The sequence below is a fragment of the Dermacentor andersoni genome, chromosome 7 (assembly GCF_023375885.2).
Source record: "Dermacentor andersoni chromosome 7, qqDerAnde1_hic_scaffold, whole genome shotgun sequence".
Classification (NCBI taxonomy): domain Eukaryota; kingdom Metazoa; phylum Arthropoda; class Arachnida; order Ixodida; family Ixodidae; genus Dermacentor; species Dermacentor andersoni.
This window is the reverse complement of record NC_092820.1, coordinates 7,578,896-7,603,152: the sequence shown is the minus strand read 5'-3', so window position 1 is coordinate 7,603,152 and position 24,257 is coordinate 7,578,896. Positions and strand designations below refer to the sequence as shown.

The window sequence follows — 24,257 nt, the reverse complement described above, 5'->3', positions numbered from 1 at the left end:
ACAGCACCAATTCCGGCCTACTTAGGCGACTGGCAGCGTCACGTTGCCTTCAGTCGGCACGGGAGAGCGGCAGACATGCGCTGGCCGCTATTCTCTCCTTACGATTTCCTTGTGCAGTTTCTTCTGCTTGGCACATGGCTTCTTTCGACACCTGGTGCTTTGACGACTGCGCAGTCGCCACTGAACCTGAAGCTCTCGGCGCCCACGGTCGATGAGTGGTGCCTTCGTTATCGACGGAATCTGGGCACCATCTACAGGTTTTCTCCGGATGAACCAACGGCATCGACAACGACAGCACCAATACCGGCCTACTTAAACGAGTGGAAGCGCCACGTTGCCTTAAGTGGGCACGGGAGAGCGGCAGACATGCGCTGGCCGCTACTCCCTCCTTACGATTTCCTTGTGCAGTTTCTTCTACTTGGCACATGGCTTCCTTCGACACCTGGCGCTTTGACCACTGTGCAGTCGCCACTGAACCTGAAGCTCTCGGCGCCCATGGTCGATGAGTGGTGCCTTCGTTATCGACGGAATCCGGGCACCATCTACAGGTTTTCTCCGGATGAACCAACGGCATCGACAACGACAGCGCCAATACCGGCCTACTTAAACGAGTGGAAGCGCCACGTTGCCTTAAGTGGGCACGGGAGAGCGGCAGACATGCGCTGGCCGCTACTCCCTCCTTACGATTTCCTTGTGCAGTTTCTTCTACTTGGCACATGGCTTCCTTCGACACCTGGCGCTTTGACCACTGTGCAGTCGCCACTGAACCTGAAGCTCTCGGCGCCCATGGTCGATGAGTGGTGCCTTCGTTATCGACGGAATCCGGGCACCATCTACAGTTTTTCTCCGGACGAACCAACGGCATCGACAACGACAGCACCAATACCGGCCTACTTAAGCGACTGGCAGCGCCACGTTGCTTTCAATGGGCACGGAAGAGCGGCAGACATGTGCTGGCCGTTAATCCCTCCTTACGATTTCCTTGTGCAGTTTCATCTGCTTGGCACAAGGCTTCCTCGACACCTGGCGCTTTGACGACTCTGCAGTCGCGGCTGGACCTGAAGCTCTCGGCGACGATGGTGGATGAGTGGTGCCTTCGTTATCGACGGAACACGGGCACCATCTACAGTTTTTCTCCGGACGAACCAATCGCATCGACAACGACAGCACCATTACCGGCCTACTTAAGCGACTGGCATCGCCACGCTGCCTTCAGTGGGCACGGGAGAGCGGCAGACATGCGCTGGCCGCTAATCCCACCGTCCGATTTCCTTGTGCAGGTTGGTGAAGTACCATCCCTTTATGCTAAGCGTTCTAGTAATGCATGCTTGCTGCTCCTCCCGTGCCCAAGTGTTATTTATGCCACGTTACAACTATGCGTTTTTTTTTTGTTTAAACAGTTACTGATGTGCGGTGACATTGAGTTAAACCCTGGGCCTGATAAGGAAAGTGCTTGCTGCTATCACCGCGCTTTCATTAAAATTTGAATCCCGTCATGCTGAGGTAACGCAGGCATTTGGTGACCTTAAACGAAGTCAAGACAAACTTGCTCAAAATGTTTCGGATCTATCAACCAGATTACAAACTCTTGAGACAATTGTTGATTCTCTTGAGGGTGCACAGCCCTGGGGAGATATTAGTAGCATGGTTTCTGCGGCTGTTCAATGGGAGAACGCCGAGCTCAAATCAAGGTTAGGTAATCTTGAAAATCAGTCACGGGGGGACAACCTGATATTTTATGGTATCCCCGACAAGCCGGCCGAGACATGGGAGGAGTCAGAAGCTCACATTTGTGAACTTGTTTCACGGCACCTTCAATTAAACATTTCTGGCCATAGCATTTCTACAGCACACCGACTGGGGCAGTTTGTGGCTTCCAAGCCTCGTCCTCTAATTGTCAAGTTCGCTTCGTATAAAACACGAGAAAGCATTTTATCGCAGTGAAAAAAACTAAAAAATGAAGGCGTTTGTATAAGTGAAGACTTTTGCTAAGAAACACGGCAATCGCGGAAAAAGTTAATTGAGTTTGGCAAAGCTGCAGACCAATCGTTTTCTTTACGCTTGGATAAGCTTTTATTGAATAAAAAGACGTATATTTATTGTGCAGCTACTGATACGGTGTGCGAACTTGAGACAGTTGGAGAGCCGCGTGCGCCCCGAGGAACCCCAGCAACGCTGTAGCCATCTTCGGCTCGACCCCCTTGCAGCACTCTATCAGTACTTTGAACAAACACACGTAGTATCTTCAACAAGCGTGCTCAGCTTTCTTCTATCGTTGATTCTTGCGGGACAGATATTATCATTCTTACTGAAACGTGGTTGTCAGCAAAAATAAATAACAATGAAATATTCGGTTGTGAAAAAGCATACAACATTTATCGGTATGATCGCGACGTTCGCTTGGGCTGAGGCGTTTTAATTGGCATCGCCGATGCGCTCAACTCTTCAGTTATTAGTGTTGCCTCGTCTTTGGAACTGATTTTTGTAGGCGTAAATTTTTCCGCTCGTGACTTCATTTTTTGCGCATGCTACAAGGGGTCGCCTACTGCCTCACCCTTGTTTTGTTCCGATCTTCACGATATCCTTAACACATTATTTGTAAAATATCCAAATTCACCTTTCTTCCTTCTGGGTGATTTTAACTTCCCGAACATAACATGGCAATCCCAACTTGTTTCTTTAGAGCACAATTCGTCTGAGTGTACGCAATTCATAAACCTATGTTCTGATTTCGACCTCACTCAGCTCGTCAAGCAACAAACACGCAATACTCCTAATTGCTCTAACACCCTAGATTTGACCCTCACTACCTCACCTGACCTTGTTCCTGCAATAAGTTATCAGCGAGGAATAAGTGATCACTTATTGTTGCATTTTGATAACCAAGCTCGTGTTTGTATAAAAAAAAGTGTAAGCATATCCGTGATTTTTCGAGAGCCGATGTTCAGGCTATGACGGTAGAAATGGAACGTTTTGGTGATTAATTTATTGCTGAGTTTGATTAGCGCTCAGTCAATGAAAACTGGTAGATGTATAAAAGCAAATTACTGTACCTTATTGATCGTTATGTACCCAAAAGAATTGTTAAATCTGGCCAACGTTCCCCGTGGTTCAATACAACATTACGCCACCTACGCAACAAGAAGAAGCGCTTGTTTCGATGCGCGAAACGTTCGAACCACGTTATGCGTTGGTCAGATTATCAAGCTTCTAACGCTGCTTATGTTCGGGCGGTTGCTGAAGGAAAACACGTTTTCTTTACCGTTACGCTTTCTTCGTACTTGCACGGTAACCCTCGTAAATTTTGGAGCATAGTTGGCGGGAAAACTAACAGGCAAATACATTTAGAACATTCCAACATCGCTGTTCCTGTCAATGAATGCTGCATTGTGCTGAATAATGCTTTCTCATCAGTTTTTCATAAAGTGTCACCTGTTTGTAACCCTTTGCTTGCGGTTCGAAATTTCCCACCTATGGATCCCATTGTAATAGCTTGGGACGCTGTAACCAATCTAATTAACGGCTTAAAAATATTTTCATCTGCAGGACCCGATGAAATCACGTCGAAAATTCTAAAATGTACTGCCGTGTATTCAACTATTATTCTCTCTAAAATTTTCGAACAGTCCTTACAGTGCTCAATTCCACCCGACGATTGGAAAGATGGAAGGTGGTTCCTGTTCACAAGTACTACGCATTCACCCAAGTACTATCGCCCTATCTCATTAACCAGTATTCCTTGCAAAATTCTAGAACATGTCATATATTCACACCTACTTAATTTCCTAGAAACCAATTCATTTTTAACCCTTGCCAGCACGGCTTTCGGAAGCACTTTTCATGTAAAACTCAGCTGTTATCATTTACCAAGGACCTGGTCTCTAATGCTGACCTAGGTTTTGATACTGACTGCATTTTCCTGGATTTTGCCAAGGCATTTGATACGGTCCCACATAATTTACTAATCCTTAAGCTCAGCAAACTTAATATTGATACTAACGTCTTATTTTGGATTAAAGACTTCCTGACTAACAGAACACACTATGTAACAGCAAATGATTACTCTTCTCCTTCCTCTGCTGTAACATCGGGATTGCCGCAAGCATTGGTGCGGGGTCCATTGCTTTTCCTCGTTTATATTAACGACCTCCCTGACTGTATTACTTCTTCCTCTATTAAGCTCTTCGCTGACGACTGTGTCCTTTACCATAAAAATTACTAATCCAGCCGATGCAAGCAAACTTCACAACGATCTAAATAATGTGTCACTCTGGTGCAGTAAATGGCTAATGCAACTTAACGTAACCAAATATAAAGCTATGCAAATTTCAAGCCGTTCAAAATGCAGGGACACGCGCCTATACTTCCTAATAGTAATCAGCTAACACCTGTTTACTCATACAAGAATCTTGGTCTTCATATCACAGATAACCTCCTATGGCACACTCACATTAAGCACGCCTGTAGTAATGCTAACCGCATGCTTGGATACCTGCGTCGTAATTTTTCATCGGCGCTTTCATCCCTTAAAGTAATTCTTTACCTAACATTGGTACGATCAAAGCTCGAATACGCATGTGCCATATGGGATCCCGCTCAAACCACTCTAACAATTGCCCTCGAATCAATCCAAATGGTGCAGCTAGATTCATTTTATCAACTTACTCGCGTCATTCCAGCGTTACAGCAATGAAAAATACCCTAAACTTACCCGATCTTTCATCCCGTAGAATATGCGCTCGCCTTTAGCTATTTCATAAAATTTTCCACTTTAACCCTGTATTAAAGGAACAGCTTCTCAAACAGCCGTTTTATGTTTCATCTCGATCAGACCATTGCTTTAAAGTAGGTGTGCCGTCTTGTAAGACTAATCTTTACAGTAATTATTTCATTCCTCGAACAAGCACGGAATGGAACCATCTCCCCACTGCCATCGCCGGCATCACAGACACTACTAACTTCGAGAACGCCATTCAACATGCTTTGTTTAAATCCAATGCTCCTTGCACAAATTGTTTGTTATGTTTACCCCACTCCTTTCTGTAGTGGCTCCGGGCCCTGAAAGTAAATGAATAAATAAAAAAAGAAATCTGTTCCGTTGCTTTGTAATTCATTTTCTTTGCAAAACATAAATATGGGCAAGTGATAATTCACATCTGCGGCAATGACTACCGACGCAATGTTGCTGTCTGTGTAATTTATTATAAAGAAGTCCAAAAGGGTTTCAGAAACGCTGCAAATGCGCGTGGGTTCTGGTATGACGTCCATGCAGTCAAACGACGTAAATAACAGTTGTAACTCAGGGGAATGAGATGGGGGTTGTAGAGTATTGATATTACAGTCACCGCCTATTACCAAGTCAAGCTCGTTAGAAGAAGAAAAGTCGAGCAGTTTTTTTAGGAAACCAAGAAACCTCCCAATCTTTCCATTAGGAGGGCGGTAGACAACTGCAAAAAGATGTTTTCCGCATTGCACGGCTAGTGTTTCATAAATATCAGTAATGCTAGAAAAGTCACTAATAATTGAACAGTGGATGAGATCAGTGGAACTGAGTTTAGTGGATAGAAGTTCCGCTATGCTCCCACATCGACGGTGCCTTCTATTTAAAAAGAACGTGTTAAAACCAGGTAAATGCAACACGTCCATATCAGAAACGTACCAAGTTTCTGTTATCATGCCCACATGAAAATCTACGTAGAATGAAGAAATAAGCGCTGTTAGGTTGTCATGTTGGTTTACCGCGAAATGCGCATTACAGTGTAGAAAACCTAGATAATCGCGTTCAAAAGGGCATACTACATCTTTTGGGTCAGTCATTGCAAGCCGTCAGACGGTGTTGACATAGGCTCTATTTTGTCCAAGTCATTTTCGCAGGTGATCCGAATCACGTGAGACGTCTCTGTTTTTCTAGCGAACACCTTCCCTCCCTTCGTCCAAGCGGATTTCCAGTTCAGTGCTTTCTTTTTTTGGAATAGTCATCCCAAGCAGCTTCTTTAACTGGGGACACAAGTGTTCGTTCAAGAACACGGATTTACTAACGCTATATCCAAGATCTTCTGTGGTGAACCTCGTTTTTCGCGCCTTCTCAACGACTAGATCACGCTTCGCTCGACGACTGAAAGCTACAACAATATTTTGGCTGGCATTGTCCTTTCGGTTCGGAGTACGGTGACATACTTCAATGTCCTGCTCGCTTAGCGATACACCAATCGTACTTCCACCAAGTACTTTCACAATACTTTCATTCTTTGCCAATGGGATTCCTTTCATTTCTATGTTTCTATTTCTGGAGTACTGGTCCTGAGCCGCTATTTGCAATGTTGTTTCATGGGCTTGCTTTTGTAGAGCGTCAAGCTCACGTTTCAGTGGCTCCGGCATGGCCTTGAGATCTGCATTTTGTTTCCTTGTGTTTTCACACTCTTTCCTTAGGCTTTCATATTCCTTGCTGACAAATTCCAAGCTGTTAACTCTCTTATCTCTTTCCAAAATTCAAGTTTCAGATCAGCCATCTCTCATTTGAGGTCAACGACGTCGCCTCCCATCACCGCAGTTGGTCAGGGCCAGAGCTCGATATAGGCTTACAACGGCAAATGAGAGCAGCAAAAGGTAAATGGCAAATGGCAGCAGAGGCAGCAAGAAGACGAGTAAAAAAATATAGAATTGTTTCACCAAACCTGTGAATGCAAGTACATTCTTAGCGACTGCTCTGCTCACCGCCTCTGCGGCCAAGTGTCCGAAAAGGCGACCGGAGCGTTGTTTTATCGGGTCCAGCAGGTGACGTGAGCCACACGCGGTCCCGAAAGTAGGCTGGGCGTCTTTCGCTGCAGTAGTCGGTGCGGATGCACTCAGCCAGCTACAGTGCGGGTCCTGAATGCTTTCCACAGTCCACGGCTGCCGATCTACAGATGGCTTCAAGGGTCACCCAAACCTGTGAATGCAAGTAGATTCTTAGCGACAACTCTGCCCGCCGCCTCTGCTGCCAAGTCAAGTAGGCTGGTATTGCTTTCATTTCTTAGTTGCTTTAATGTGCCGGCCGCTTCTTGTCCAATTCTCTGTTGTGTATATGGAGGGGATAGTATAGAACGGATACTCGCCCTCAACACACGGCAATGCCCTCAAAGAGTCAGATGGGGTTTGGCGATTCTAGGCCAGCCCCCGTTGTAAGAATGTGCCATTACATGGACTTCGTAATCATCATCGACACGCGGCTATCACTTCAAACAGCTAGTTGGCTACAGTTACGTGTCGCCAGATTCTGAGACAACCCCCGTTGTGAGGATGTGACATTACATATGAATTCTCATCATCATGTCCAAGTCGTGGACAGCCTTCTTGACCGATGCCCCGTTGAAGTGCCATTGCATGGAAATCATCATCATCGTCAACACGCGGCGGTCTTAAAGAGCTAGTTGGCGCTGGTACGAAAGAATTTTAAATACAATCTTGTCTTGCCAATCGCTAGTTGCTTTATGAGGTAATATCACAAATCAGGCAATCAGCAAACAAAATTTGTGGCCAAATGATTTCAGCAATGGGAAAATGCACTTGGCGCCGAAGTTTCACTCCCGCCGCTGGACGTTTTTCTTTATTTTATTTTTTGTGTAGCGTGAGGCTCAAAAGAGAGTGAATAAACTTTTGTATGCGAAACTCGCAGCAAATTCTTCCTCGCTTAGTGGAACCTCAGTATTGCGCTCCATCGTCTTGTGCGACTTAAAGATGTAAAACGAACCGTGCATATATGAATACGTGTATGATACAGGTGATGAAGTTACGATTTGTTTTCGCTGTGTTCATAAGCAAAATTTGTAAATAAAGGATACTTGGCGCCCCGTAGGACATCAAACAAACAAAATAGGGCAAATTTAACTGTGGTGTCACACGCCAGCTGTAAAGAACCGCTTGATGTAAACAGTAATAAATCCCCTGATGCACCTTCCGTATTTTACAATTACAAGAGATGCACAAGATTCTTTGGGAGTGCTGACATGCCGGTAACTGCCAAAGTTGTCAATACGACTAATTGAGTGTGAGCGTCTTTCAGGGATTAACGTGTGCATTCTAAAAACACTATCTTCAACACAAGATCGAGTGGGGGCCTATCGATTAATCTTACCTGCCTGGGGTCATTCATGGTGCGCGCAAACCACGGTACTTACCCATTTCCGCTTTCATCGAATCCGCGACCTCATGCGCAGCTGCACAATACCTCACAGACATGCATCAACCTAGCGTTGAGTAGAGTGATTAGATCTTATGCCCTAACGGACGTCGAATCAGCATAAATTCCGCAGTCCACAAAATACAGTACCATTTTTGAAAAATGTTTGTCATTTTTTCGGCATAACGTATACAAGCAAGTATAAAAGACATTCTTTCCTTTCTTTTTTTTTGTGTGTTCTATCAAATTTACTGTTTACGAAATAATCTCTAATCTGGCAGGCTGATAAAGATTAGTCCGAGGACGACGACGCTCTTGAACTTCGCAAGCTATGGAACTAGCAACTTGTCAGCTACTACAGTCTTTTTAAATATCCTGTAAATATATTTCGTCCTTTTTCCCCGTAGCAATTTTGGTGGAGGTGTGGGCTCGAGTGCAAGACGGATTTACGCAGCGGGCGCACTTTGCCTGCATCTCCAATGCCGGCTCAAGGCAAGGATGCTTAGGCCATGTATCCTCCCACGCCCTCCGTCATTCTGGCACAGCCGCACGACCTAGGAACCTTTTCTGTCACTGACAACACCGATGTTGAGCATTCGCTCAACTGCATGAGCGGGATAGCACATTCTACCATTGTGCCCCGACAATCATTCTAGCTAATTTCATATTTTACCGCGCTGGCACGGCGTACGTCTGGTTTAAGAACCAGGAGGAGGATCTCACCAGCAGGGACGTTTGTTGACAAAGGCACAGCGATTTGGTTGGCACATTGCTGGACATCAGCGCGGCACCCAAAAAGCACTTCGCGTGTCCCGACGCCCAAATCCTCTTCTCACGCTCCACGCAAATCGGAACCTCATCAAAGCGAACGCGAATGATATACCTGCTATGGATGTCACTGACACTGGCGCGCACGTTGCCTGAGGAATAGTAGGTCCCGCATTTGTTTCAAGAAAGTGCTAACAGCTGCCCCGTTGCCTGTGGCCAGAGTCGTCGACGGTGGAACAACGGCCTTTACTGGCATGCGTCCAGCTCGCGTGAGTGTCACTGGACATCAAACTTCTGTTTTATTTTATGTCCTGCAACACTGCCCTCAATGCCTAATCCTAGGACTTGACTTTTTGTCAGCACATACCGCATTGATAGACTGTTCTGCTGGTCTTTTACAAATAGCTCTACCTGTTGCTATTGATCCTACCGATAGTGCTCCAATCCGGCTATGTTCTACACAGCGTATTCGCCTCGCTCATCTTGACCTTACCTAAATAGGTATTTCACCCATTTCACCAGACGGCGACTACATCGTATGTCCTGCTCTCTCATAACCTTTCGTTTCCTCTAATCATCGTTATCATTATGGGAATTACGGCCTGTCTTCCTCTTGCAAACTTTGGACCTTGTGCTCAAGTACTGCCGCGCGACATATCGCCTGCTGGTACAAGACTAGCACAGTTCGGCTTTAAATCGTCACAGCTCCTCATGTGCATCTCTTGCTTGGCGTCCTGTTCCTTCAGACTTTAGCGCCTTAACAAAAAAGATTCATCCCGACCCTCCGCCCTAGTGTGCGTATGCACTACGTTGCCTCCTCGCTTCTTACTGGGATATTCGACCGTGGAGATTGGCCTCTAGGAAAAACGTGTGTTGGATTACCACCGGCGATGCGAGAACGATCCATCCGCGGCCTTACCGTGTCTCGCCTACTGAGCGAAACATCATTCAGCCCGAAGTTGACAGATGCTTTTTGAGCCTTCTTGCAGCCCGTGAGCTGTTGTACTCGCTATGAAGAAGGGCAACAGTTGCTGATTTTGCGTGGATTATTGGTATCTCCACAAACTAATAAAAAGGGACGTCCATCCGCTACAATGAATTGACAATCGCTGGCAAATCACCATCAAGGACATCGACCGTGAGAAGACGGCTTTATTTCTCTCGAGGGCCTTCATCAGTTTAAAGAATCTATTTTCACTCTATGTAAAGTCCCGGCCACATTTGAATGAATGATGGACGCCCTCCTACACGATTTCAAGTGGTCCATCTGCCTCTCCTACCTGGACGATGTGAGCGATTTCTCTCAGACTTTTGCAATCTACCTCCGAGGTGTATTGATGATCCGATCTGTTTTCCGTCAGGCGGGGCTACAACTAAATTCATCAGAACTTAGGTCGCCGTGAAATTTCTGTGCTCGCACATGTCGATTCTTACGGTACCTACCCTGACCAAGATAAAATATGGGCAATGAAAGACTTTCCTGTGCCTACCTACGCCTTGGACGTTTGCAGCATCTTGGGCCTCTGTTCCTAAATTCCGTGATCTGCACGAGATTTTGCGGACGTTGCGCGCCCTCTCACTCAGCTCCTCAAGAAAGACGTTCCCTTTAGCTAGGCCCCTGAGTAAGCTAGTCCTTTCGCCGAGCTGATCGAGCTGCTTACGTCCCCTGCAGTGCTCGCTCACTTTGATGCGTCAATTACAAGAAGTACATACTGATGCCAGTGGCCACGCTATTGGAGCTGTTGTGGCGCAGAAACAACAAGAGCGATAACGCATTATTGCTTACGCCAGTCACCTTCTTTCCCCTGCAGGCGCAAGTATTCTATTACGGAACGTGACTGTCTGGCTCTTGTTTGGGCAGTGGGTAAATTCTGCCCCTAACTGTACTGCCGGTAATTCAGTCATCACTAATTACCACGTTGTGTGTTGAGTTTCGTCCCCGAATTATTCTTCCGGCGCCTTAAAGAGCACAACTATTCAGTTGCATACAGACCAGCCGGTGACATCAAGATGCAGACTGCTTGTCGCGCCATGCTATCGACCCACCTGACGCTTCTGGCTGGCATGCCATCACCACTAAATTGCCTACTGCTTTACGCGACATCGGCGCGTAACAATCCCGGGCCGCTTCCATACCAGACCGCATTGTACGGCTGGCTTCGACGACGCCCGGCCCTTCCTTTCGCATGTTCGAACTTCAAAGCAGCATATGCCACAGTTATAACACGCGGCCTAACGGGCCTGACCGGCTCTTTGTTGTTCCTGCTCATCTGCGTCAGATAGTTCTAGCCCATTTTCATGGTGCGCCGACTACCGGTCACCTTGGCGTGTCACGGACTTATGACCGTGTTCGTCGGCGCTCCTTTTGGCGTAGTCTTTGCCATGACGTCTGTCATTATATCGCTGACTGTGACATTTACCAATGACAAAAAAACCCGATCACACTTTCTGCTCACCGCCTTCAACCAATGGACGTAGCATCAGAGCCATTCTTCCATGTAGTTAGTGATATTTTAGGCCCTCTTCCTTTGTCTACTTTGGCTAATAAGTTAATTCCAGTAGGAACTGACTACGCAAACCGATGCGCAATCAAACGAGCTCTTCCGACGACCTTTGCAACCGATGTTGCCGACTTTGTCCTAGCGAACGCTATCTTTCAAGACGCTGCCAATCGAGAGCTTCTTGCCGAGCGAGGCCGCTACTATCTTTCTAAAGTTATAAATGGCATTCAACACTCGTACGCGACTACACACAAAGTTACTACTGCTTACCATCCACAAGCAAACGGCCTAACCGAGCGTCTCAATATAACTCTTACTGACATGCTTTCCATGTGTCTCCGCTGACCATCGCGACTGGGACGCTGCATTGCTCTTTGTTGCCCTTGTTTATACTTCTTCTCGCCACGGTACCGCAAGGTTTCTCTCCATCCTTCCTCTTGTTGGGCCGTGACTCTACGCTACCTTTCGACATCGTTCTGACTGGTAGCGTGAAGTCGACATTGAAATACCCCGTGACGCCATACTCATTGGCAAAAGAGGCGCGCCATATTGCCTGACATCGACTTGAGGACCCGCAGGAAAATCATCGGCATTTGTTTGACGCCCGCCATATTGACACGCACTACACAGCGGGCTCCCTGGTTCGCCTTTGGTCACCGCCGCGATACGTTGACCCCTCGGAGAAGTTTATTTCACGCTGCTCAGGCCATAACGGTGTCTTGCGTGAAGCAACCGAGCTCACGTATACAAAATCGCCCCTCCTTACCCTTCCGTTGCTCGGCCTCGCTCAAACATAGTCCACGTTGCGTGTCATAAGCCGTATAAATTCGACCGCCTCCTAACTAGCAGAGGCTCAGTGCTTTAACACCGGAGGTCATGTGGAAGCCTGATGAAGATGACGTTTAATATTAACCCAAAGAAGACAATGCTCTTGGACTTCGCAAGTCAATGACATCCTCGTTTTGGCCTTACTGCGCGCTGGTTTGGATAATTACCCGGTAATCTTCCGTAATTTAGTTCCTGCTTTCATTTCTTTACCCTTCGAGCTTGCATCAATTTTATTTGCTGCTATGCATATGAAGCCCCATTTATGTCCAAGAACTCCCCTGGGCAGGGCCGTTCCGCCTGGACAGCCTCTCTGAAACCTGATAAATTACGTTTGGCGGACTTTCTTCACAGCGGCGTGACCAGCACTCCCTCACGCTTGTGCCCTCGGGCTCTATCACGCCGAATAACCCGAAAGCAATTGAAGAGCATCTTCATGCTGTGACTCCTCACTACCAGAATATAACCAATGTCCGACTGTTCGGTCGCGCTGGCATAGTTTGAAGGTCGCCAGACCAGGCTTGCGTATAGCATCTACTGAATGGCTGTCAGTTGCCTCTGTCCCCGTGAGTTCGCTTATACCACCACATCTTGCATGCACCAAGAGGCTCTTGCGCGGAGTTGACTCTCAACTAACCCAAACTGAAGCTCCGGAGAAGCTCGCCATGGCCGGAGTTGTAGCAGTTTTCCGCTGCAATCGGCAACTGATGCGTGAATTCTATGTACCATGTTTAACAAATTCCTCGGAGTTTATACTCTTATTGTTCCCGTGGAAAAGTAATCTGAGTTATTCGAGAAAACGTGAACTAAAACTAAGTTCCAGTAGGCTCCACTGTCGCACACCTACTTAAATTTTTATCTACACTGGACTGGTCTTGCGCCCTCACGGACTTGTAATGTGTGTAGGGAAGGTGGGACCAAAGAACATTTCTGAATTTTTTGTCGACGATTTCTTAGCTTAAGAATACGAACCCTAGCATTAGATTTAACTGTTCAGAATGTATGATCTTTGGGTGCCTCTACACTTGGACACAGCGAAAGGAAGGTTAGCGCTGCCATCCAAAATTTCCTTCTAGGACCAACGATATTTAAACTCTGAGTACAAAATTTTAAACCTTGTTCCACCCAAATTAAATTAAATTTTTGGATTTAACGTGCCGGAACCACTTTCTGATTATGAGGCACGCCGTAGTGGAGGACTCCAGAAATGTCGACCACCTGGGGTTCTTTAAGGTGCACCTAAATCTAAGTACACGGGCGTTTTCGTATGTCGCCCCCATGGAAATGCGGCCGCCGTGGCCGGAATTCGATCCCGCGACCTCGTGCTCAGCAGCCCAACACCCAAATTGATTTGAGTATTTTTATATTTATGGTTGTGGTATAATCTTCATATTTACAATCGCATTGTAATTCAGCCAGTATAAAAGTTTGCAATCTTATTTCACTTTGTACTTTGACCTATCCGATTATTGGCTGCTCCCCCAAAGTGGGTATGTGCTAGTATATCCCAAGAATCTACATCTACATTTACAACTACCAACTTGTCAGACGCTGCAGTCTTTGTATATATTCTGCAAATATTGATACATGCATATTGCGTTTTTCTTGTGGACGGTGCACGCGGGAGACCCGACGAAGACGACGAACGCTCTCTGGCTCTCGAGCTGTCGAATGAACTTGCCTGCGCTGCAGTTGTCCTTTGTAAATATGAAATCAAATCATGTGTATTTTTATAATGAACATTTGGAACGAGGCCCGAACAAAAAGTGGAATATACTAAACAAAATATACTTTGTAAATAGTCTCCAGTTCTTAATCCTTCGTGTAACATTTTGGCGGAAGGTGCCGTCGTCGCCACGGAGCTGCGCAGCGGCCGCGCCGTCCTGCTTTCCGCCACCGCTCCCGGTGACGACACCTCATCTTCTTCTATTCCTGCGTCTTCGACAGCAACGTACGTTACGGTTACCAATCCCCGTGATCCTGGCATTTTCTCCGGCCAAGATAATGTCGACATTGAGGACTGGCTCACCGTGTATGAGCATGTTAGCCGAAACAACCGCTAGGGTCCTAACATTATGCTAGCGAATCTCCTCTTCTACTTGGGCGGAGCTCGTGTCTGGTTCCGGACACACGAGGACGAGATGTCCAGCTGGGATGCCTCCAAGGAGAAGCTCAGCGACCTCTTCGTAAATCCCACCGGGCTGCAGCAGAAAAGAGCTCGCTACCCGAGTTCAGTCTTCTACTGAATCGTAAGTCTCGTACATACAAGACGTGCTCGCTCTTTGCCGGAAAATAGAAGAAACAATGGCCGAGGTTGACAAAGTCGGCCACATATTCAAAGGGACGACGCGTTTAACTTGTTGGTCTTCAACAATGTGTGCACCATCGACGTCACTGTCAAGGAATGCCGTCGCTTTCGGCTCGCCTAAAGCCGCCGCGTCATCCCATAGTTCTCCCGGCTCCCTAACACGGCTGAGACGTAGTCTTGCGTCGACCTTTCCGCTTCACCGCCTGAAAATGAGCACATCACACGTAATGTTCGCCGTGAGCTGGAGGCTACAAGTCCTGCGCCATTCCATCCACGCCAACTTGACCTCACCATTGACCAACGAGCCCCAGCGATCCCTCTCATTCAGCAGTTGTGCAGCAAGAATTTTGAGACCTCGGTTTTCCAGCTGCCTGCTCGCTCTCCCGACCTGACGTCTGACCGGTGCCGACAGCTACGCCTCACAGCGATCTGTATTCCCCTCCCAGATACCCCAACCCTGCCGAGTGGAGAACTCCGGACGACAAGCCCGTTTGCTTCCGCTGCCTCTGCATTGGCCACGTCGCTCGCCAAGGCCGCACCTTCAGGACGTCACCGTATTCGAGCTCCTTTTCCCCGTCTCCTCGCCCATATGCCGAGCAGCGTCGTTACTCGCCTTGCCGTATGCCTGCTACTACGGACGCATCCGTCGATGACAGTCGTCTTGCTCGCTCGACGTCTCCTTAGCGCCGCCGGTCCCCGTCACCCAAACCACGCTGCTATTCGTCGCCGACAGATTATGGACCCTCCAGAACGGAAAACTAGTCCATGAAGCTCCTGGGGGAAGTGCTGCATTATCTTCGTCGTGTCGAAATCCTCCATTGACGCTCCTAACGAACCAGAACTTACTTGATGTTCACGTCGATGGTGTCCCTTTGACGGTGTTTATAGATACTGGAGCCCAGGTGTCCATAATGAGTTGTAACTTTCGTCGTCGACTAAGGAAGGTTCTCGCACCTGCTACTACACGATCGGTACGCGTGGCCAATGACAGCACTGTTTCCGCCATTGGAATGTGTACTTCCCGTATAAGTATCGCCGACCGCCACGTTCCTGTTCTTTTTGCAGTGCTGACCATTTGTCCCCATGACCTTCATTTCACTTCACTTTATTTCCTTAAAGACCCTCGTGTGAGTGTATTACATAAGGGGTGGGACACATATAGGTTAACAACAAAATATAGAAAAATTTTTGGACGAGTTACACAAACAAAAATGATTATTGTGATAGAAGCGCACGCGTAATTTGGTTAGGGAACATATATGGACATGTGATGGCAGCAAGTTCTTGGGGAAGGCCGTTCGAGTCGCTAGTAGTCCGAGGAAATAATGGCGAAGAAAAGGTTGTGCGCGTTCGTGGTCGAGATACCCGCTGGTGATGTCCGGTACGAAGAGAGAAATGTGGTGGGGGAGGGCAGATGTAGGGTTCCTGTGATAGCTTGGAATAAAAGAATTTCTGAAATAAGCATAAACTAGCAATGTAGCGACGAAGTGCAAGAGTAGGTAGGTTGGACTGCGATTTCAGATATGATATGCTGATATCAAAAGAGCACGAGGAATGAATTAATCTAATTGCCCTGTTTTGAACTGATTCAAGTGAATTAGCAAGGTATACTTGTTTTGGAGACCAGATGGGTGATGCGTATTCTAATTTTGATCGAGCTAGTCATTTGTGTGCGAGTATGCTGGGGGGCAGACTAGAGATGACGCTTTTAGAAGCCAAGCGTTTTGTTAGCAGATGAAATAATATTCGCGATGTGGCTATTCCACGTAAGATCATGACTAAGATGAACACCGAGATATTCATATGATTGGACAGGGTTGATAGGAACGTTAGATATAGTGTAAGGAAACAGGAGAGGATTACTGTGACGGTGGAAATATATATATATTTGCATTTGTTTATATTAAGTGGAATTAGCCAGTCGTTGCACCAGTTTTGTACAAAATTTAGGTTATCTTGTAGCGATTGCTGGCTAAAGGTGTCAGTAACTGTTTTGTAAATAACGCAATCGTCGGCAAGCATCCGAATATGGCAATCTAATTTGTGAGCTAGGTCGTTAATATAAATTATAAACAAAAGAGGCCCTAGGACAGATTCTTGGGGCACCCCTGAGGAAATTGGTAATAAGTTAGACATTTGTTTATTAATGACGACTGATTGGGAGCGGTGTGTCAAGAATTCTTTTATCCATGCTAGTATGTCTCAAGGCAAGTTTAGGCCGGAAAGTTTCAGAAGTAGGTGATTATGGGGTACCTTGTCAAATGCCTTAGCAAAGTCGAGGAATATTGTGGCAGTTTGGAGGTTAGCGTCAAGGTTGGCATGCAGGCCGTGAACGAAAATGGCTAGTTGAGTTTCACAGGAGCAACCTTTACACAATCCATGCTGTAATGAATGAAAAAAATTATTTGAGTCCAGAAACTGCATTGTTAAAGGGTAAATGACGTGTTCCATGAGCTTGCAGGGTATGCTGGTAAGCGATATGGGACTACCTTCCCCACTTTCTAGTCCTGGGGTATGATACCTGTAGAAATGGACTGCGAGAATAGCAATCATATAAACTTGGCAGACGTATGGCGAGCGTTTTTCAAAACTTTTGTGTTGATTTCATCAATGCCGGTAGATGAAGAAAGTTTTAACTTATCTATAAGAAGGGATATGCCGGTTTCTGAGAACGTAACGGCTGGCATTGCATTTGTGGGGTCACTGGCTGTCATGAGGGGTGGTGGTTTTCGTTCTTTTGTGAATACAGATGCGAAGGCAGAATTAAATATTTTAGCGCACTCGACGTCCGAAATGACACGTCCATAATCGTCAGTCACGGTAACGACGTGCGAAGATTGGGGGTTTAAAAGCTGCCAGAATTTAGTCGGGTTATCTGTAAGTATGTTCGGCAAGTCGATGTGATAAAAGGAACGTTTAGCGTTTTTTACTGTGACCGGATACGCCTTTTCAGCACCGTAATATATTTCCCATGCGCAGTCTGTTCTGCTCAGTTTAGCACTATGGAAAAGACGTTTCTTTTTATTTTCTAATCTTACCAGAGTCTTAGTGAAGCATGGCTTGTGGTAGTTAGCGCGGAAGCTGCATTTGGGGAAATATCTATTAGTCAATTCATTCATTTTATGTTTAAACATTAACCAGTTTGTGTGGATGTCTTGTTCGTGAAATGACTCCTGATACGATGGAAAAAAGGCCTCCGATTCCGTGTGGAAGGCCCCATGGTTTTCTTTGTTGCAAACAGAAATTGTTTTTTTAGGAGCATGCATGAATGACTTGCATGCATGCATGCATGAATGACTTTATGATTGCTGATTTCACGGAGATAAGTAATAGAGTTGAGGCTGTCGGGGTGGCTAGATAGTATGAGGTCGAGAATGTTAGCAGTATCTCCGGCGATGGCTTTAGGCTGGGTTACTAGTTGGGCTAGGTTAAAATTTAAGCAGACGCCCACAAATTCATGGGATTCATCCTCTCTAAAAATAGGTCGATGAGGGGCACACCAATTTATGCCAGGATAGTTTAAATCTCCAAGAAGAAAGATGTGTGCCTTAGGGTGTCTAGATTTAAGTTCGTTTAAAATGTTGTGCAGTTTACGGGGGACTTCGGGGCTATAATGAGGGCGTCTATAACAAACGCCAAATAATATAGATACTGGCGTGGCGCGGATTCATCCTCGGACTCGACTTTCTTACGGCGCATTCAGCTTTGATCGACTGTTCTGCCGCTACCCTTTGCCTCGAACTTCCTGTACTATTGAGGAAGGTGTGTTAGTACTTATGCTTAATCTCGACGCAAGAAAATTGCCCGGCGCTGATGGAATCCCGAATGCGTTTTTTTCCCGGCACGCCAAATCGTGTTCAAATATTTAACCTTAATATTCGAGAGATCACTGTCATGCGCGGAAATTCCCGCCGACTGGAAGTACGTGAAAGTCATCCCCATATCAAAAACAGCAAATTCGTCTAACCTCACATCATACAGGCCAATATCTTTGCTATGCACATGCGCGAAAACCCTCGAACACATCATTTTCAAGCACATTTCTGTCTTTCTTAAGGACAACGCAATAATTGACGCAAAACAACATGGTTTCCGGCGAGGTTTTTTGACCGTAACTCAGCTCGTAGAAACAGATCACGACTGAGTGACAGCTTAAGATGGACAAGGCCAAATTGACTTAATATTTCTCGATTTTAATAAAGCATTTGGCCACGTCTGTCACTCCGAACTACTTAAACTAAAACCCATTTTAAAGAACGACGCCTTAGTTAACTGGATTAAAGCATACCTTTCATTACGGAAACAAAGTGTTCAGGCCAGCGATGCTGCTTCGACACCCGCAACTGTAGACGCAGGTATTCCCCAGCGATCACTGTTAGGGCCGCTCCTCTTTTTTATCTTTATCAACGACGTTATCAGTGGCATACGCGTCAAGATAAAGCTTTTTCCAGAGAACTGCATTTTGTACAACGAAATACGCAATTCAATTCAAATGATCAGGAAGCTTTAAGCACCTCGCTGTCTACAATATCAAAATGGGGCTCGAAATGGCACATGACTATTAACCTCGAAACGACTGTTGCAATGACCATTACTCGCAAAAAGAATCCCTTAACCCTACTTATAGCATTAACAACCAGTCTTTATCAGTCGTGTCTACGTTCAAATACCTGGGAGTAGTAATAACATCAGACCTTAGGTGGAATGAACATGTAACATACATTTATAATAAAGCAATGAAGAAGCTACGCTTTTTAAGGCGATCAATAGGAAACGCTTCACCTGAAATAAAATCTTTAGCATATAAAACATTCATCCGACCCATTCTAGAATACGCTGCGGTTGTTTGGGATCCGCACACACAGACCAACATCAGTAAAATTGAGAAAGTCCAAAGAAAATCAGCCAGGTTTATTTTCAATTCGTACAGCTGGCGCACATCCGCATCATCTCTTCTTGAAGCTGCAGAACCGGAAAACTTTGCAATAAGGCGTAACCGCGACAGAATGAAATGTTTCTTCTTACTGTATAACAGGCAATTAGGAAGAGATAAAACATTATATATTCTATCGGCTAGCCACCGCTGTACGCACTCTTATCACAACAAAAAGGTTAGAGATTCTTCCTGCAGGACCAACGCATTTAGAAATTCTTTTTTTCCCGCGCACGATTTCCGAATGGAACACATTACCTGCCGCAACTGTCGACTGCCCAACGGTTTCATCCTTTCTGTCTGCACTTTGTGAATAAACCATAGCGTTCATCCCTCGTTTTTACCAGTCAAATCATGAGTGTGAAAAGGTTTCTCATATGTTGTTTGTGATGCAGATTCTTGTTCAGTGTCTGCTGTATTGCGTGATCTTACTTCATACTTGTTTTTTGTTTTGTTCCAAATGCCTACTCTGGCCTAAGGCCTGGTAACAAGGCTGGCAGTACTTGTAAAATAAATAAAGATAAATAAGTAATACTTGTGCATATTCGTGCATATTCGTGCCAAACTACCGAACAATTTTCGTACGACCGCCTGCCGCCTAAAGCCTTCACTTTCGTCGATTTGCTATCATCTTTTCCTGTGCCCGATGGTGATTACGTCGCCACACCTGTACCTGATGTTTTTGATGCGCAATGTCACCGTGCCCCAATCCGTCGTCACCGTCGCCGATAACCGGACATGCCTTTCAGTCGTCAATTTTAGCCTGACAAAGTAAGTTCTACCCCAAGGCATATCGATTGCAACGCGGCGTGCAATAACAGATGACCACGTCATGACGTTTTCAGTAGACGTGTGCTCAGATTCTTCACCATGTCCACGGGATGCTATTTTCCCTGACGCAACCTTCGTCCCATGATTGCAGCGGACCAATTGCCTGCAGAAGCAGCAGCTCTGTGTCGCCTTTTGGTTTCCTACCACGACATCTTCGACCTCCGTTATCACCAATTGGGCCAGACTTTCATTGTTAAGCATCGCGTAAATACTGGTGATGCCAGTACTATTCAACGCCGGCCATATCGAGATTCTGCTTAATAACGTAAGGTTACTCAAGGTGAACTGAACCAGACGCTTCCAAAGGCATTGTTCAACCTTCGTCTAGCCCTTGGGCGTCGCCCGTGGTGGTTGTTACAAAGAAAGATGGCACATGGCGTTTCTGCGTAGATTGTCGTCATCTAAACCGCATTACCAAGAAAGACGACTACCCCTTGCCTCACATTGACGACGTCCTCGATTGTCTCCATGGTGCCAACTACTTTTCATCAAAGGACATTCGGTCTGGTTATTGAAAAATTTCTGTAGATGAAAAAGACCAAGAGAACACCACGTTCGTCACCGCTAATGGTCTTTATCAATTCAAAGTTATGCCGTTCGGTCTGTGCAACGCCCCAACAACGTTCTAACGCATGATAGACTCTTTGCATCAAGGCTTCAAATGGTCAACATGCCTCTGCTACCTAGACGACGTTCTCGTGTTTTCGCCTACATTTGAGACACACCATGAACGCGTATCAGCTGTTCAACTCTTCCGCGAGGCTAGGCTCCAACTAAATTCATCGAAGTGTCACTTTGGTTGCCGGCAGATTACAGTGCTGGGCCACCTTGTCGGCACTTCCGGTATTCAACCAGACCCGGAGAAAATTCGTGCTGTCACGTCTTTTCCTGTACCTCAGTCTGTTCATGACGCCCGAAGTTTTCTAGGACTCTGTTCCTACTTCTGACGTTTCTTTCAAGACTTCACAGCGATTGCCCCACCACTTACTCATCTTCTGAAGAAGGACGTGCCGCTTACGTGCGGCCCCGCTGCAACTGCCGCCTTTGCCCACCTCACCAACTTTCTCGCCACGCCGCCTATACTGGCCCACTTTGACCCGTCCTCTCCTACAGAGGTGCCTACCGATGCCTGTGGTCACGGTAGTGGAGCCGTCTTAGCCCAGCGCAAACAAGGTCAAGATCGCGTTAACGCCTACGCTAGCCGCCTCATCACAGTGGCGGAACGCAACTAGTCGATTACTGATCGCGAATGCCTGGCTCTCCTCTAGGCGGTTTCCAGATTGCGCCCGTACTTGTGTGGCACACACTTCTCCGTAATCACGGACCACCGCGCGCTCCGCTGGCTTTCGTCACTCAAGTATCCTACCGACTGCCTTGGTCGCTGGGTTCTGCGGCTGGAAGAATATACCTATGCTGTAGTGTTCAAATCGGCCCGATTACATCAAGACGAAGACTGTTTATCACGCTATCCAGTGTATGAACCACCCGCCGACCCAAGCAATGCCGACGCTTGAATTTTCTCCGTCTCTCAGTTGCTGCACGTTGCCGACGAGCAACGCCGTGATGCCTCCTTGCGCTCCATCATTGATAGCTTGGAATCTTCGCCTTCCGATTCGTTCCTTCACGTCTTTGTTATCAGGGATGGTGTATTATACCGGCACAATGTACGCCCCCACGGTCCTGCCCTACTCCTCGTCATTCCTAAGCGTCTCAGCTCAGCTGTTTTTCAAGAACTTCATGATTTACAAACGGCAGGTCATCTTGGCGTCTCCCGCACCTACGACCGGGCCAGGCCTTGCCGGCTTCGTCCGGAAGTACGTTACGGCGTGTCATAAATGCCAGCGCCGAAAAACACCATCGACGCTCCTTTCCGGATGCCTTCAACCGCTCGACATTCCATCCGAGCCATTCTTCACTTACTTACTTGGCCCTTTTCTTCTATCCACATCTGGCTACAAGTGGATCGCAGTGGCGACAGATTACGCCACGCGCTACGCCATCACCCGAGCGCTTCCAACAAGCAGCGCCACAGATGTCGCCGATATTCTTTTACGCGACGTGATTCTGCAGCATGGTGCTCCACACCAACTGCTCACTTACCCGGGTCGGACATTTCTTTCTGAAATCATTGCCGACATCCTGCAGTCCTGCTCAACCAAGCACAAGCTGACTTCGTCTTACCATCCACAGCAAAATGGTATCACGGAGCAACTGAATCGCACCCTAATAGTCATGCTTGCAAAGTATGTCTCGTTCGACCATACTGATTGGGACATTGCCCTACCCTATGTCACTTTTGAATATAATTCATCGCGTCACATACACTCCCGGTTATTCCCTGTTCTTTCTGTTATTCGGCCTAGAACCCGCATTGCCACTGGCCTTCCATCCGCCTCAGCAGAGACCAGCGAGTACGCACTTGATGACACCATCAGGGCAGCCCAAGCACGCGAAATGGCCGGCGCTCGCCTCCTGACCTCCCAAGAGAAGCAGCGGTGTTTGTACGATCGCCAACGCGGAGACGTCCACTTTTCGCTCGGATCCCTGGTACTCCTGTGGTCCCCGAGTGGTCATGTTGGCCTGCCAGAAAACCTCCTGTCTCGGTGCACAGGCCCATATCGAGTGCTGCGTGCCGTGACTCCACTTACGTACGAAATCGCCCCAGTCATTACCAGTGCCTCATCTGCTCCGAATTCCACTTAAGTTGTGCGCGTCGCACACCTCAAGTTATACTACTCTCCTGTTCCCACTGCTATTTAGACGCCAAGGAACGAGGCGTCCGCCGCCGGGGATAATGATATACGAATATTGTGTGTTTCTTGTGGACGATGCACGCGGGCGCCCCGACGAAGACGACGACCGCTCTTTGGCTCTCGAACTGTCGGCGAACTGGCCAACGCTGCAGTTATTCTTTGCAAATATACTTTGTAAATTATCTCCAGTTCTTATGCAAAAAATAAGTGAGGCGTGCCGACGGGACACAAGAGTAGAGAAGCGGACAACACGAACGCCGACTATCAACTGAAGGGAGCACTCAGGCGAAAAAAGAAAGAAGACACAAAACTCATCTGCGCATGCTCAGGAATGGTAACACCACGTGTCAGTCGGGTACAGGTGTCGGTCTACGTGAGAGATAACTGTTAAGGCACTTAATCTCTTTCTTATGTAAAGTAATCGAAGGCTGACTCACGCACGCACTTCCACCATTATAGATATGCCGTGCCTCTACCATAAGACGCGTATCTTCATTCTTATGCTTGTACAATATCGCGCATTCATCTAACTCTGGCGTGCAGTTACAATCTTGGCAATGTAGCGAAAGATTAGAAGGCGATCCACTGGTTAACGACCTTTTATGTTCCATTAGCCTCTGATTGATACACCATCCCGTTTGCCCTACGTAGAACTGGCCACAGCTAAGGGGAATTTTATAAACCACACCCATATGACAGTCAGTAAAACTGTTGTTCTTATAGTGCTTCACTGGACAAATATCTGTTCGTTTGTTGCCTTTTACCCGCTCCTTTTTCCTCTGTACGGCAGCGCATATCTTACCTAGCTTATTGGGAGCAGTGGAAGCAACTTTAACATCATATCTACTTGCAACTTGTGACCTCAGGCGTCCCACAACGTTCTGTTATCGGTCCCTTGCTCTTTCTGGTATATATTAATGACTTGCCTAACAATGTAACATCCACAGTGCGACTTGTTACGGATGACTGTGTGGTTTACCGGGAAATAAAAAATACTAATGACACTGTACTACTCCAGGAAGACTTAGCTACTGTATCTAACTGGTGTTCACAATGGAAGATGACACTTAACGATACTAAATGCAAGATAATGCGTTTTTCGCGTCGCGTCAATCCGTGCCCCGCTCCCTACACTATTTGTTCTTCCCTGCTAACACCGGTAACGTCTTACAAATACCTC

At 46.7% G+C, this 24,257-nt stretch overlaps 1 protein-coding gene across 2 annotated transcripts in view; it reads left to right on the top strand.

The window, feature by feature from the left end:
• Positions 1-24,257, top strand: part of LOC126535593 (sarcospan-like) — a 343,164-nt gene that overhangs the window by 38,316 nt on the left and 280,591 nt on the right. The window lies entirely within an intron of this gene.